The sequence below is a fragment of the Chiloscyllium plagiosum genome, unplaced genomic scaffold (assembly GCF_037043375.1).
Source record: "Chiloscyllium plagiosum isolate Xiang-an unplaced genomic scaffold, Cpla_swu_hap1 HiC_scaffold_7, whole genome shotgun sequence".
NCBI lineage: Eukaryota > Metazoa > Chordata > Chondrichthyes > Orectolobiformes > Hemiscylliidae > Chiloscyllium > Chiloscyllium plagiosum.
Genome location: NW_028270145.1, coordinates 99,319,309 through 99,335,391, shown reverse-complemented (window position 1 = coordinate 99,335,391; position 16,083 = coordinate 99,319,309).

The following is a 16,083-nucleotide window of genomic DNA, read 5'->3' as shown; positions in this document are numbered from 1 at the left end:
TTTGCCATACTTTATGGAAGCAGTGCTGCACAATCGTTAGGCTGAACATTGGGATCCTGGTGTATCTTTTCTCGTAATACATTGAAATCTTCTGGTCACATTGGTCCAACAACAATTTCAAGTGATATTTGCATATTGACAGCTTTGCTTATTTTGTAGAGTGAGAAATATTTCCAAAAATGGCTTTGATGTTCCAGATGGAGAGAACTAGTGAAGAAGAATTTCTGATGCAGATGATGCCTAAGCCTCTGAGCTGGTCTGACTCATGTATCTACACCATCAATCTCCATTAAATGCCAATCTCTTCAAATTTTTCCTCGTACCTATTTAGTAATTCAGTAATGGCTTAATCACAATCTGAACACAACACAGTAGTTTTTAATCGTTATTTGTTTAGAGGATCATAGAATCCCTACAATGCAGAAGCAGGTCATTTGGCCCATCAAGTCCACGTTGACCCTCTGAAAAGCATTCTACCCCTTACCCTATCCCTATAATCTTGCATTTCCCATGGCCAATCCACCTAACCTGCACGTCTTTGGACTGTGGGAGAAAATCGGAGCACCCAGAGTAAACCCACACAGATACAGGGCCAATGTGCAAACTCCACACAGACAGAGGCTTGTTTCGAACCCACATCTCTGGCACTGTGGGGCTATATTGCTAACCACTGTGCCACCATGCAAGCATTATTAGCCCAGCATTTATTTTAGACCATATTTTAGACATAAGACATGGGTGCAGAAATTAGGCAATTCAACCCATCAAGTCTGTTCTGCCATTCAATCATGGCTGATAAGTCTCTCAATTCCATTCTCCTGTTTTCTTTCCATGGCCATTGATTCCCTTCATACTCAAGAACCTATTTATCTCAGTCTTAAATTTACTCAATGACCTGGCCTCCACAGCCTTCTATGGCGATGAATTCCAGTCCCTGGCTGAAGAAGTTTCTCCTTATCTCCATTCTAAGGCTATGCTCTTGTGTCCTTGCTTCTCTTACCAGTGGAAACATCTTCCCAACATCTACTCTGTCCAAGTCATTCAGGATTCTGTAAGTTTCAATTAGATCTCCCCTCATCCTTCTAAACTCCAAGGAGTATAGACCCAGAGTCCTCAAATATTCCTCATATGTTACACTTTTTGTTCTTGGGACCATTTTCATGAATCTCCTCTGAACACGTTCCAACACGTACATCCTTCCTGAGAGGCCCAAAACTGCTTACAATACTCCAAATGTGCTCTGCACTCTGGAGTTCCCTATGAATACTACTCTTCTGCACTTAGACCTTCCAAATTGTACAACAGCGCCAGCATTTATTTTATAATTGTTGTAGCCATTGAGAAAGTGATAGTGAGATGCTGCTTTTCCTGAACTCCATCCAGTGACTCTGAAGGAATGGTAATATGTTTCCAAGTCAGGACAGTGAATGGCTTGAAGGGGAATTGGAAAGTGGAAGTATTCCCATGTATCTGCTGCTCTGTCCTTCGAGATGGAAGTGGTTATGGATTTGGAAGGTGCTGCCTGAGGAGCCTTGGTGAATTTCTACGAGTGCCTCTTGTCGATAGTACACACTGAAGTTACTGAGTGTTAATGGTGGAGGGAATGTGAATGTGTTGCCAAGGGGGCTGTATTGTCCTGGATGATACAAAAAAACTCCTTGAATGTTATTTGAGCTGAAATCATCTAGCAAGTGGAGAATATTCCATCACACTCCTGAGAAGACACAATTCATCACACAGTGATCAGCAACTCACACACCATGAGGCATAGAAAAGCACACTTACTAAAGAAAAAATGAGTCATATATGTGGAATATATGAAACTGTCAGTCTTACGAATATATTTTGGAGCACGTGCCAGGATTTTCTTGGTTTTGTGCCACAAGTGACATTACATCGGGACAGGTAGAGGAAGTTTCAGCCCTTTTGTAAAAAAATTATCATTGGGAAAATGTCTTTTGTTTTATTGTTAAATGCAAGTTGTTAGCTTTGTTACTGAAAAGTGATATTGGCTAAATTCCTCCATCTTTGTCCTCCATGCTGTGTTGGGTGATGGCTAGAAGAGACAGGAGGACTGTGTAGCAGTCCTCTATGGTTATCCCCATCTCAACCACTTCCATCTAGAAGGACAAGAGCAGCAGATTCTTGGGAATACCACGACTTGAAAGTTCCCCTTCAAGCCATTCACTATCCTGACTTGGAAACATGTTCCATTCCTTCAGAGTCACTGGGTATACCCACACTGAATAGAGTGCACCAAAGGCAGGAGTTCACTACTACCTTCTCAAGGGCCACTACAAATACAAGATACATGCTGGCATGGTTGTACAATTTGGAGGGTCCAAGTGCAGAAGAGTAGTATTTATAGAGAACTCCACAGTCAGGAACAGAGATAGGCACATCTATGGCCCCTAAATGAACTCCAGGATGGTGTGTTATCTCCCTCATGCCAGGATCAAAGTATTCTCAATAGGGAAGGGAAGCAGTCTGAGGTTGTGATATGCATTGGTCCCAATGACATAGGCACAAGGTCCTGCAAGGGGAATTCTGGGAATTAAGTATCTAGTTAAAAGCAGGATTTATAGTGTTGTAATCTCTGGATTACTCCCTGTACCACTTGCCAGGCATAAGCCTTCTTCACTGTAGTCCATTAAGTAGATCCAGCAACACTGAAGGGATGTCAATAAGTTTCTAAATCATGATGGTTTATGACTTGAAGGGAAACTTGGTAGTGGTGGTGTTCACATGTATCTAGTATCTTTGTCATAGAAGATGGTAGTGGTTAGAACAGGAAGATAGTACAGTTAAATACGTGGCTAAAGACCATGTGTAGGAGGGAGGGCTTCTGAAATGTAGGTCATTGGGATGCCTTCCAGGGCAGGTAGGATATGTACAAGAAGGATGGATTGCACCTAATCTGGAGGGGCACCAATATCCTGGCAGAGGTTTGCAGGAGCCACTCAGGAGGGATTAACTAGTGTGTTACAGGGTTTGGAACCAGAGCAGTTTGGAACCAGTGCATGTCTTTTCCAGTTTGGCAGTTAGACACATCAGTGTTCTGCCATTCTCACATTCTAATCACTTATTCTGCACTATCAACACCCCAGCACTCCACACCCCTGCCCCCTACTTTTGCAAAAATGCTGCCCCCTCAACATTTCATGTCAGCTCCAATGAAGAGTCACCGAGACTCAAAATGTTAGCCTATTCTGACTCCACTGATGCTGCCTGACCCACTGTGATATCCAACACTTTTTGTTTACAGGTCAGCACATGAAATGAGCAAGGATAAGTTACAGACTAAAGCCAGTAAAGGTGAAAGGAAGAACAGACTGGGAGAGTATTTGCTATAAAATAAGGAATATGACAAATGTGGCAGATGAATTTAGAGCTTGAATTAGTGCAAATAAGTATGATCTTGTAGCTGTTATACAGACCTGTTTGCAATAGGAACATGACTGGCAGGTTAATGTTCCAGGTTTTAGATGCATCAGGTGAGACAGAGAGAGATGTAAAAGTTCCATCAGTGATTAGTGAGAATATCTCAGTTGTACTGAGGAAGGACACCTTGGAGGGGTCATGCAGCGAAGCCATATGGTAGAGATCAGAAATAGCAAGGGTGCAATCACTTTAATTGGATTGTACTTCAGGCCTCCCGGCAGCCAGGAGGATGTAGAGGAACACAAATGTGGACGGATTATGGAAAAATGTAAAAACAACAAGGTTCTTGTATCATAACTTCGCCTACATTGACAAGGACTCCCTGAATGCTAGGGGCTTGGATTGGAGGAATTTGTCAGATGTTAAGGAGGGTTTCTATAAGCAATACATAAGTCATCCAAGTAGGGAAGGTGCCATACCACCCACACCTGATACTGGGGAATGAGCCTGGCCCAGAAGTCAACGTTTCAGTAGGGAAGCATTTTGGGAACAGTGCCCATAATTCCCTAAGTTTAATGTTACTTATGGATAAGGATACGACTTATCCTCAAGTTAAAGTATTAAACTGGGGCAGGCTAACTACTACAATATTAGGCAGGAACTGGGGAATGTAGACTGGGAGAATCTAGCACGTGGGAATCTTTTAAAAGCTAGTTGATTAGAGTTCAGGACCAGCATGCTGCTGTGAAAGTGAAGGAAAAAGATGACAAAATTTAGGAACTGGACAACAAAAGAAAGTGAGAGCTTAGTCAAAAGAGAAAGGAGGCATACGTAAGGTTTATGAAACTGAAGACAGACAGAGCCCTCAAAGAATATAGAGAAAGTAGGTAGGAGGGCTAAGAAGGGGCCATGAAATTATCTTGGTAAAAAATCCTAAGGCTTTTTTATACATATATAAGGAACAAGAGGGTAGCTAGAGAAAAGGTAGAAAGTGAAAGTGAGGACTGCAGATGCTAGAGATCAGAGTCAAAAGTGTGGTGCTGGAAAAGCACGGCAGGTCAGGCAGCATCCAAAGAGCAGGAGAGTCAATGTTTCTAGCAAAAGCCCTTCATCAGAAATGAGCTGGTAGGTCCAATCAAAGACATGGAAGGGAATTTATGCATGGAGCCAGAGGATATGGGTGAGATTCTGAATGAATACTTTCAATCAGTATTCACAAAGGAAAATGATATCTTGAAAATGAGTCTCAGGAGGGGTATGTTGATAGTCTGGGGAACGTCGATATAAAAACGGAGGAGGTGTTGGATAATTTGATAAACATTATGGTGGACAGTCTCCAGGACCTGATTAGATCTCTCCCAGAAAACTGAGGGAGGTGACAGAGGAAATTGCTAGGGCTTTGTATGAACTCTTTGTGTCCTCTTTAGGCACAGGAGACTGGGAAATATACAATGTTGCTCCTTTGTTTAAGAAGGGCAACAGGATAAATCCAGGAAATTACATCGATGGTAGGGAAAGTATTGAAGAAGATTCTTAGGGAAAAGATCTATTCGCATTTAGATAAATATGGATTTATATACAATAGGCATTTGTACAAATGGTTCTGAAGAAAGGTCACTGGGCTCAAAATGTTAACTCTACTTTCTGTCTCTACTTTCTGCTAGTTTCTCCAGCAATTTATGTTTTTGTTTCAGATTCCCAGCATCCATCATTTTTGTTTTATTTTAATGAGGATTTAGAATTTGCCACCACAAGCAATGGTTGAAATCAATCATGTAAGTGCATTTAAGGGGAAACTGGGAGAAGTGAAATGATATTTAAAATGGTAAATTTTGTTAAAGAAAGATGGGAGGGGGCTAAATTGAAAAATAAACAGGGGCACGGACTGTTTGTGCCATGTGACCTGTTTTTGTATTGCAAAGTTCAAAATCTTATGTAATCATGTGCAATGGTGTGTCAGAACTAGAAGGATACATTTTTCCTTCTACTTCATTAGCTGCAGTACTCAATTTTAGCACTGTGTTGAAAGTAAGTGCAGGAGCAAAGTAGAAACTGAATAACATTTGAAATACTCAGAAAGTCAGGTGGCATCTGTGGAGAGAGAAACAGAGTTAATGAACTGAATTTAAAAGGGAGAGAGAGAAAGAGTTAATTGCCTAAATTTTCACCAGTATGGAGAATTTCTCCATCGCGCTTAATATGGCCCAAAAATTCAAGTCTCTCCCTGAACATGTCACTTTTAACAGACTGAGAGTGGAATTGGGCTGGGTGTTGCACATGCTCAATCTACAGATGCAGCAGGCCTTTTCAAACACTAACTGCCATTACTGAAGTGGGAATTTGGTATCCCTGTAGTGTAGAAATCAGATTGGGCATGTTAGACCCATTAAGGGAACCCTAAACTGAACATTATCACTAACCCTAATCTCAACCCTAACCCTAGCTCTAACCCGAACCCTAATCCTAACCCTAACACTAACCCCTAATGTTTTCCTTAACCTTAACCTTAACCCTACCACTAACCCTTAACATTAACCCTAACCTTCTCCTTAACTTTAACCTTAACCCTAACACTTAATATTAACCCTCACCTTAACCCTAACCCTAACGCCAACTCCCATGTCAAAAAGTGTGGTACTGGAAAAGCATAGCTGGCCAGGCAGCATCCAAGGAGCCGGAGAGTTCACACTTCAAACAAGCTGGCTTCCACTGGCCTTTTACATGCAGCAAATTAACTTTGTTTGCCCTCCATAGATGATGCATGACTTGCTGAGTGTTTCCAAACTTTTGTTTTTAATTTCATGTTTCAAGCATCTATTACATCTTATTTCAACATTAGCATCAAAAGCATCGCTTTAATTATGGGCATGGCACATTTGTCCTCACTCAGGTACTAAGTAATAACAAAATCGTGACCAAATTCTTATATAAACCAGAGTTAAACTAAATGCCCTGTCATCTGCCAAACAGAATTTGAAATTATTCTCACTAAGACATGAAAGTGAAAATTACATTTTATCCTCTGAGATTTCATTTTAACAACATAGTATGGAAAGTTAAATCTGGAACAGCTCAATTGAAAGTGATTGTATTCCCAAATGGCCCTTTACAATTAACTGAAACCATCTGACTCAGAGTGTCAATTGGCCAATGATTAGGTATGGTGTTCTTACAAGCCTGAGGGAAAATGTTCTTGGGTACACAAAACTGCAAAGCAGGCAAGATTGAGAACAGTGCTTGGTTGTCAATGACCATTAATTCCTTTGCCCCTTTACACAGAGAAGTCATATATGTTGAGTCACATCATGCAATCAGAAGAGCAATGCTGACTGCTAATGACAGATTGGAACATCTCTCTCCTGTTCTTTAATGGGAAGTGGGCTTCACTAGCAAAGGCAGCCATTGTTAATAATTATTTTTCAATATGATATGGTAACTGAGTCCAAATCCCATTACAGCAGCTGCAGGAATTCAAATTTAGTTAATAAAAATGTGGAATTTAAAGCTAATGGCAGTAATGGTGATCATGACAAATAGCATAGTTTGTTGTAAAAAGTCATCAGGTTCTGTGATGTTCTTAAGGGAAGGAAAATTGCCATCCTTGTCTAACTTGGTCTATATGGCATTCACAGCAATGACTCTCAACTGTCCACTGAAATGGCCTAGCAAGCCCTCAGTTCAATGGCCATTAGTGACAGGAAATAAATGGTGACCCTACCGGGTGGGGACACCCACATCTCTTTAGGAAAAAATACACAAAATATTTCCTATACTACTGATTTAGGGAAGAGTTAGGGATATTTCCTTTGTCTTCTGGCCAATATTTATCCCTCAACCAACATAACTACATAGTCAATATCACACTGTAGTTTGAGAGACAGCTTGTTATGTGTTAATTGGCTGCTGCATTTCTTATATTCCAACCGTGACGGTGTTTCAAAGCATATTTCCTGGCTGATGTATCCAGCGATTGTTAAAGGCACTGTATAAATGCAAGTGATTTTGTTCTCTCGATGTCAGCCTCTCTATTGTGTCAATGTGTGTTTTTAGTTTCTCTCCAATCTTTTACTACTTTATTTTGCACCAAAGCAGGAAATGAAACTCAGCTGCATTTCTCTTTATCAACTAAGGAACAATTATTTGTCTCATTTGCAGCCTACTGTCCCTCACATGCGAGCAAATCAAAAGAATAAGGTGCTGATGTGACTGAGGCATCTGGGTGAAATTTTGAGTTTGGGTTTGTGCTTCCTATTCTTATGCTGTTGTGGTAACTTGAAATGCTCTGCCTACACATAGAAACACGCCCAGCAATTGTATAATCTTTTACAGCGACTTCACAAGAATGAGCGCATTGATGCAAGTACTCCAAACTCAGCCTGAAATAATGTCTGACAAAGGGACAAAGTGTTCCCAACTTATAAATTCTGTGCACGAAATGCAACATTTTCATTTTCTATTCTTCCAAAGAGACACCACAACGATCCAAATCAATCTGAAGCTCCAGCCAGTAGGATGAATTTATACAGTGTATATATTCTGGAGGCACTGAATTTTATAGCAAGCTATTTTAACCCTGAATAACTCTTTGATAAGAGTGTTTTATATGGACTATTTTCACATTCCTTCTCACAGAGTCACAAAAGTACCCAAAGAACATCATTGCCATCCAACCAGACATCAAGACGAGTGGAGTGAATTACAAAGAAAATGATAAGAATTATTTGGGGATTCAAAAGCCCAGATTGGGGACAGATTTTGACTTTGTGATAGTGTAACCTGGGTGACAAAGAGCCAAGAAAAACCCATACTATTTCTGGTAGATAGTTAAGTGACATAAGATACAATGTTCCCTCTCAAGGGCTATTATATACAAGGGACTTACCATTTCACTAGATGAGGAGCACAGGTTTGCACGTGGAATTCAAAACCTGTGGTGAGCACATTTAAGTAATTTTGGGATAATATTGGGTAACAGCAATAATTGCAGCTGGCTAATCTGATTTAAAGGGACTATCTCCTCTGGTTCATTTTTAACATTTCATTTGATTTCCAAATGTAATAAGCGCAGGACCCTAAAGTTGGTCCTCACCATTGTGTTCTGCTATGAAACAAAGTCAGCCTTATTGCGATCATGGTTGGACTTTGTGATGAAACTGGGTGCATGTCCCATCCAGCATAATTTAAGGTTCATGATGAGAATTAAGAAATGATTTTGGACATACGTGTGTAAACAAAATGAGGCCAATCTGACTAAAACTCCAAGAGTCTTAAAGTTTGGTTGCAGTATAGCTATGAAAAATGTGTTGCTGGAAAAGCGCAGCAGGTCAGGCAGCATCCAAGGAGCAGGAGAATCGACATTTCGGGCATAAGCCCTTCTTCAGGAATCTGAAGTTTCCTGAAGAAGGGCTTATGCCCAAAACGGCGATTCTCCTGCTCCTTGGATGCTGCGTGACCTGCTGCGCTTTTCCAGCAAAACATTTTTCAGCTCTGATCTCCAGCATCTGTAGTCCTCACTTTCTCCCTGCAGTATAGCTATGGCTATTTTCTAAAAGTGTTTAATTAATTGTATATTTCTTTGTGTTTTTCACCTTTTGACATCTTTGTTTCAAATTGTTCCATCATTCCTCATTGAGAAATATTAATGTAGAGGTTTCAAGGTCATACCTTCAAAGAATTGTGCAGAGCAGATTGAATTTCAGCTTGCTGTCTCAATGAGCAATCCAGTTAGTCCCACTTCCAGCTCTTTCCCTTTATCATATAGTCACAGAGTCAGAGTAACACAAAAACAGTCCCTTTGGCCCATCATGTCTATGCCAACCAACAAACACAAAGCTATACTAATCTCACTTAGCTGCATTTGGTCCATATCTTAATATTCCCTGGCATTTTAAGTATTCATCCAGATGCTTCCTTTTAACATTGCAAAGGTATCTGCGTCCACCAGCCTCTCGGGCAGTAGGTTCCATATTTTTACAACTCTCTGGATGAAAACATTTTTTCTCATGTCTCCTCTAAACCACTTGCTCCTCACCTTAAACTTATGCCTTCTGGTCTTAGACATGCCTGCATGGGGAAAAGATTTTCATGATTTCCCCCATCTATGCCTCTTTTAATTTTGCATATCTGAATCAGATACCCCCCTCAGCCTCCTCTGCTCCAAGGAAAATGAACCCCGATCTATTCAGTCTCTCCTCAAACCTTTCATACACAGCAACATCCTGGTAAATCTCTTCTGAACCTTCTCTAGTTTAATAATATCCTTCCTTTACCAGGATGACCAGAACTGGAAACAGTTCTCCCCAGAAGAGGCCTCTTCAGTGTCCTGTATAATGTCAACATGACGTCCCAACTTCTATCTCAAAGCTCTGAGCTATGATGACAGGCGTGTCAAAGGCCTTCTGAACTTGATTTAGAAAGGGGAGGTTATGCCTGACAAACCTGTTAGAATGCTTTGAAGAGGTAACAAGTAGGTTAGACCAGGGAAACCCAGTGGATGTTATCTGCCTAGACTTCCAAAAGGTCTTTAATAAGGTGCCGCACTGGAGGCTGCTGAGTAAGGTGAGGGCCCATGGTGTTTGAGGTGAGCTACTGGCATGGTTTGACGATTGCTTGTCTGACAGAAGGCAGACAGTTGGGATAAAAGGTTATTTTTCAGAATGGCAGCTGGTGACAAGTGGGGTCCTGCAGGGTTCACTTTTTACATTAATGATCTGGATGAAGGGACAGGGGGCATTCTGGCGAAGTTCGCCGATGATATGAAGTTAGGCAGACAGGCAGGTGGTATTGAGGAGGTGAGGAAGCTGCAGAAAGATTTAAACAGTTTAGGAGAGTGGTCCAAGAAATGGCTGATGAAATTCATTGTGAGCAAATGCGAGGTCTTGCACTTTGGAAAAAAGAACACAAGCATGGACTATTTTCTAAACGGTGAGAAAATTCATAAAGTCAAAGTACAACAGGACCTCAAAGTGCTAGAACAGGATTCTCTAAAAGTTGATTTGCTGGTTGAGTTCATTGTTAAAAAAGCAAATGTAATGTTGTCACTTTTCTCAAGAAGGTTGGAAAGTAAAAGCAGTGATGTACTACTGAGACTTTATAAAGCTCTGGTTAGGCTCCATTTCGAATACTGTGTCCAGTTTTGGGCCCCACACCTCAGGAAGAAAATGCTGGCACTGGTGCATGTCCAGCAGAGATTCACATGGATGATCCCTGGAATGGTAGGCCTAACGTATGATGAACGGCTGAGGATCCTGGGATTGTATTCATTAGAGTTTAGAAGGTTGAGGGGAGAACTAATAGAAACTTACAAGATACTTCATGTCTTAGAAAGGGTGGACGGTGGGAAATTGTTTCCATCAGGTGGGGATACTAGGACCCGTGGGCACAGCCTTTGAATTAGAGAGGGTCAATCTAGAACAGAAATGAGGAGATATTTCTTCAGTCAAAGAGTGGTGGGCCTGTGGAATTCATTACCATGGAGCACAGTGGAGGCCGTGATGTTAAATGTCTTCAAGATAGAGATTGATAAATTCTTAATCTCACAAGGAATTAAAGGATACGGGAAGAGTGCGGGTAAGTGGCATTGAAATGCCCATCAGCCATGATTGAATGGTGGAGTGGACTCGATGGGCCAGATGGCCTTACTTCCACTCCTATTTCTTATGGTCTTATGGTCTTAACCACCTCGTCTGGCAGTGTTGCAAATTTAAAAGAATTATGTACCTGAACCCCGAGGTCTCTCTGTTCTACAATATTACCCAAGGCCCTACTATTAATTTGTAAGTACTGCCCTTGTTTGTTTAACCAAAATACAATGTCTTGAATGTATCCAAATTAAACTCCATCTTCCACTCCTCAGCCCATTGACCCAAGATCCCTTTGTAATCTTAGATAACCTTCTTCATTGTCCATTATACCGCCATATTACAAACCACGTCTCCTATATTGTCATCCAAATCATTTATGTAAATGAGAAACAAAAGAGGACCCAGAACCAATCCCTGTGGAACACGGCTAGTCACAGGTCTCCAGTCCAAAATGCAACTTTCTACCACCACTCTCTTGTCTCCTGCTGTTAGGGCAATCTGATACCTGATCAGCAAGCTCACCTTGAATTCCTTGTGGCCTAACCTTATTAATTAGTCTATCATCCTGAACCTTGTCAAAGCCTTTACTAAAGTCCAAGTAAACAACACGTACTGCCCTGCCCTCATCAATCTTTTTGGTAACTTCCTCAAAAAATTCAATCAAGTTTGTGAGGCATGATTTTCCTTGCACGAAATCATGATTACTCTCCTGAATCAATTTTTGCCACTCTAAATGTTTATAAATCCTATCTTTTAGAATTACCTCCAACAACCTACCCACAACCAAAGTCAGATTCATCGGTCTGTACTTCCCTGCTTTCTCCTTACATCCCTTCTTAAACAAAGGCGCAACATTAGCCACTCTCCAGTCATCAGGCACCTCACCCATTGTTATAGATTATGCAAATATTTCTGCAACAGGCCTCAAAATTTCTTTCCTTATTTCCCAAAGCATTCAGAGATACATTAGATCAGATCTCTGAGATTTGTCCATCTTTATGTTCTCTAAGACCTCTGGAGCCTCCTCTTATGTAGTGTGAACTGCTTTTAAAACATGAATATTTAGTTCCCTGTGCTCTCTAGCCTATATTTCTTTCTCCACAATAAAAGCTGACACAAAATATTCATCTTCTGGGGTTCAACACAATGATGATCTCTTTGACCTTTAAGGGGCCTACTTTCTCACTAGTTACCCTCCTCCACTTAATGTATCATAGAATCATAAAATCCCTACAGAGTGGAATCAGGCCATTTGGCCCAACAAGTCCACACCGATCCTCCGAAGAGTATCCCACCCAGACCTGTTCTCCTACCGTTTAATTACTCTACATTTCCCCAGACTAATGCACCTAACCTGCAAATCCCTGAACATTATCGACAATTTAGCATTGCCAATTCACCTAACCTGCACATCTTTGGACTGTGGAAGGAAACTGGAGCACCTGGAGGAAACAGGGTAATTGTAGAATCTCTTTGGGTTTCTCATATTCTCCTCTTTGCTTTCTGATTTCCTTCTTAAGTTTGAAAGCAACTTATACCCATAAGCAATTGGAAGATACTTGTTAACACTTTAATTAGTTTTTTGCAAAGATTATTCTTCTCCCTTTGATTATTACACACTCTTCAATAAATATGCAACTAACATGCACTTGGCCACTGAATGTCGCCTTATAAAATTAGACTTTAACGTTTCTAAGAGTCAGAAGACAAACGATGTTATCTCCAATTTGTAATGATTTCAATTACAGCAACATTTTGGAGATTAATACATTTTTAATGTGCCTTACTGAAAACATTAATTATACAGAAGCAGAATGTAAAATAAGAGCTCGGAGCAAGCCACAGCCGGGCTAAAATAAATCCAAACAAATCTGCAACATAATCCATGAAATTCTGAAATAGTTTTATTTAGTTGTTAAAGCTGTTTAATTCATAACAACAAGTGCTTATCTTTACTTCGGAGTATTATTATTTCTTACAGCCTTTTCTTACATGTGTTCATAGTTATCCTTAACTTGTTAACTAAGTTGTTAATATATCGGGGTGTCATTCATACACATACATCAGGGACTTAGAAATGGGAAGCTGTGTTGATAGGGCTAGGTGAAGCAATGATGTAAATAAGGGTGATGATTAAACATAATTATGGACTGTTTTAACTGAAAGGACTGTTTTTGTGTCAGCACAATGGCCTACATATTGTAGCGAGCAGCAGAAGAATAACATCCACTGTTCATCGTGCTTATGGTTGCGTACAACCTTTCTGAAGATTTTTTTGAACACCAAGTTATAATCACAAGAGATCCGTTTCAGCACAGTACTTGCAAAGAGGACTTGGGATCAGTCATAAACAGGACAAATACCTATACGTCTTTACAACCAATCAGATTGTCAAATCCTCACTGAGGTTTGCAGAGTCTACATCAGGGAGTATAAATTTCAATATGTAATTCATTATAGAGTCACATATTGAAAGCAAAATTCCTGTCTTCAGAGAGTTGGAATCCAGATGTAGCTGGAAAGATGAGTGCCAGAAGCCGAGATACACTGATGAGGCAGAATTGCCCGGGAAGTCTAAACGTCCAATGGGCAATTACCCAGCAACTGGCATCCTCCCAAAAACTCTGGGTCGCAGTTAGAGATTTTGGATGGTTCAGATACAAAGGCATGCCTGCAAGTAAGGCAGGTTAGGCAACCCAGAAGGCAGCAATGGAGCTACCTCAGGCTTTGCAATTGACAAGCAGGTTTGAGGTTCTTGCAAACAGTCTCAATGAAAATGTGGCTGTAGAGTGAATTTTTAAAAAAATTACTATAGTATCATGGTGCTATGATGCCATTTAAGGGGGAGTTAATAGGAATATAGTGACAATAAAGGGCAGTATATTCAGGAGGGTAGATATGGTTCCCTGCAGCTAAGAGGCAAGAATCCAGATGGCTGTGTTACCTGCCCAAAACCATGGTTTAGGTTAAAATCACAGGGCTGGGAAGGAACCAGGAGTGGGAATGGGAGGATCGTGTGGTTGTAGTCATGTAAGTACCAACGACATACATAGAACTAGGAAGGAGATTCCATTGAGGAATTCTGAGCAACTGGGGGATAAACTACACAGCTGAACACCAAACACTTTGAAACTGATTCCTACTTAAATAATAATTTGCCTTTCTATTGTTCTGGCCAAAACAGACAACTGCACACTCATTCACATTAAACTCCATCTACCAGATTCAGGCCCATTTTCCTAGCCTATCAATTTCCATCTGTAAACTCTTTATCTCCTCATCCCTGCCTGTTTTCCCACCTATTTTAGTATCATCCATAAATTTTGCTAGGTTACACTCTGTCCTTGCTTTCAGATCATTTACATAGATTGTAGATAGTTGAGGTCCAAGAACTGAACTCTGTGATACCCCGTTAGGTATAGTTCACCATTGAGAGAAGGCATTTATCCCAACCCTTTGCTTTCTATCAATCAGCCAATCCTCTATCCAAGCAAATACCCTACTCCTAACTCTCAGGATCTAACCTTCTGAATCAGTCTTTTATGCACTACCTTGACAAACTTCAGAGGGACATTGACAATAGACCACATAGGCAGACATCTGGAAGATGAATTTCAGTGAAGAGTAATGCTTTTTGATAGAAGAAACACAGAGGGACAATACTGGCTCAATGGTACAACTTTGAGAGGAGTACAGAGCAGAGGAATCTCGGAATTCATGTGCATAATTCTCCAAAGGTGACCAGGCAATTTGAAACAGTTGTTAGAAGGCTAATAGGATTATTGCGTTAATAAAAAGATACAGAGTGTGTAAAAGCTGGAAAGTGATGCATACACCTCTATTAATTATTGGTAGACCATATTTGAAGTATTGGGTTCTTGAAGTTCTTGAAGTCTTATTTAAGGAAGGATGTTAAAGCCCTGCAGAGAATGCAAAGAGATTTACAAGAATGATACCAGGAATGAGGAATCTTAGATACAAGAAGATTGGAGAAAATGGGCCTATTCTCCTTGGAGCAGAGAAGATTAAGGTGTTTATTGAAGTGTTCAAAATTATGAACAATTTTGACAAGGCAAAGGTTATTCTGTTTCCACAAGTTGGTATGTCGGTAATTGGGGATCACATTTTCAAGATTATCAGGAAGAAAGTTAGGAATGAGATGAAGGGAAAGTTCTTCACTCAGAGAGTTGTTCAAATTTGGATTGCGCTACCAGGGAGGGTGATGGAGGTGGATTTCACTTAAGGATTCAAAAGAGAGCTGGATATATGTTTGAAAGTATTGAACGTAGAGGGCCGCGGAGATAGAGCTGGAGATTGGGACTTTTGTGGAGCTCTTTCGGGAGCCTATACAACCAAAATGGATGAAATTATCCCCTTCTGTAGGGTAAAATTCGACAATACTGTGAAGTTGGGGAAGATCCTATAAATTATAAATAGAAGATAAGGCAAGATAATAAGGTAGCTGAAATGGTGATCAGAACGTGATAAAAAGGGACAGAACTTAATGTGTCACACCAGTTAAGAGGAGAGATTACAATTGTAGTAAAATGGCAGAACTAGATTCATAGATTCTCAGAAATGTTATGATAGAGAAGGAGGCCATTCAGCCCATCATGTCTGCACCAGCTCTCAAAATGAGTATCATATCTTCAAGCCATTGTTTGTCTTTTCCCCATTCCCTTGAACATTGTTTCTAATCAAGTAATTATATATTGCCGTCTTAAATTACTCAATTAAACCTGCTCCATCAGTACTTTGCAGACCCAAAAAAGGTTTATTTCCACATCATACTTGCTTCTCTTGCAAATCATTTCAAACCTGTGTCCTCTTAATCTTGATCTTGTTACGAGCAAGAATATTTTCTCCCTGTCTGCTCTACTTACTCCCCATGTGATTATACTTACCTTTTCTGAACATCTCTCAGCCTTCTCCTCTCCAACAGTCCTAACTGCTGCAATCTATCCTCACAGTTGATATTTCTCATCCTTTGGACCATTTAGGCTAAAGGCTTGGGATTTGAATGCACAAAGCATTTGTAACAAAACTGAGGACTTAACAATTGAAACAGTTGCAGATAGAAATAGATCCATACGACCTGGTAGCCATTGCAAAAACATTG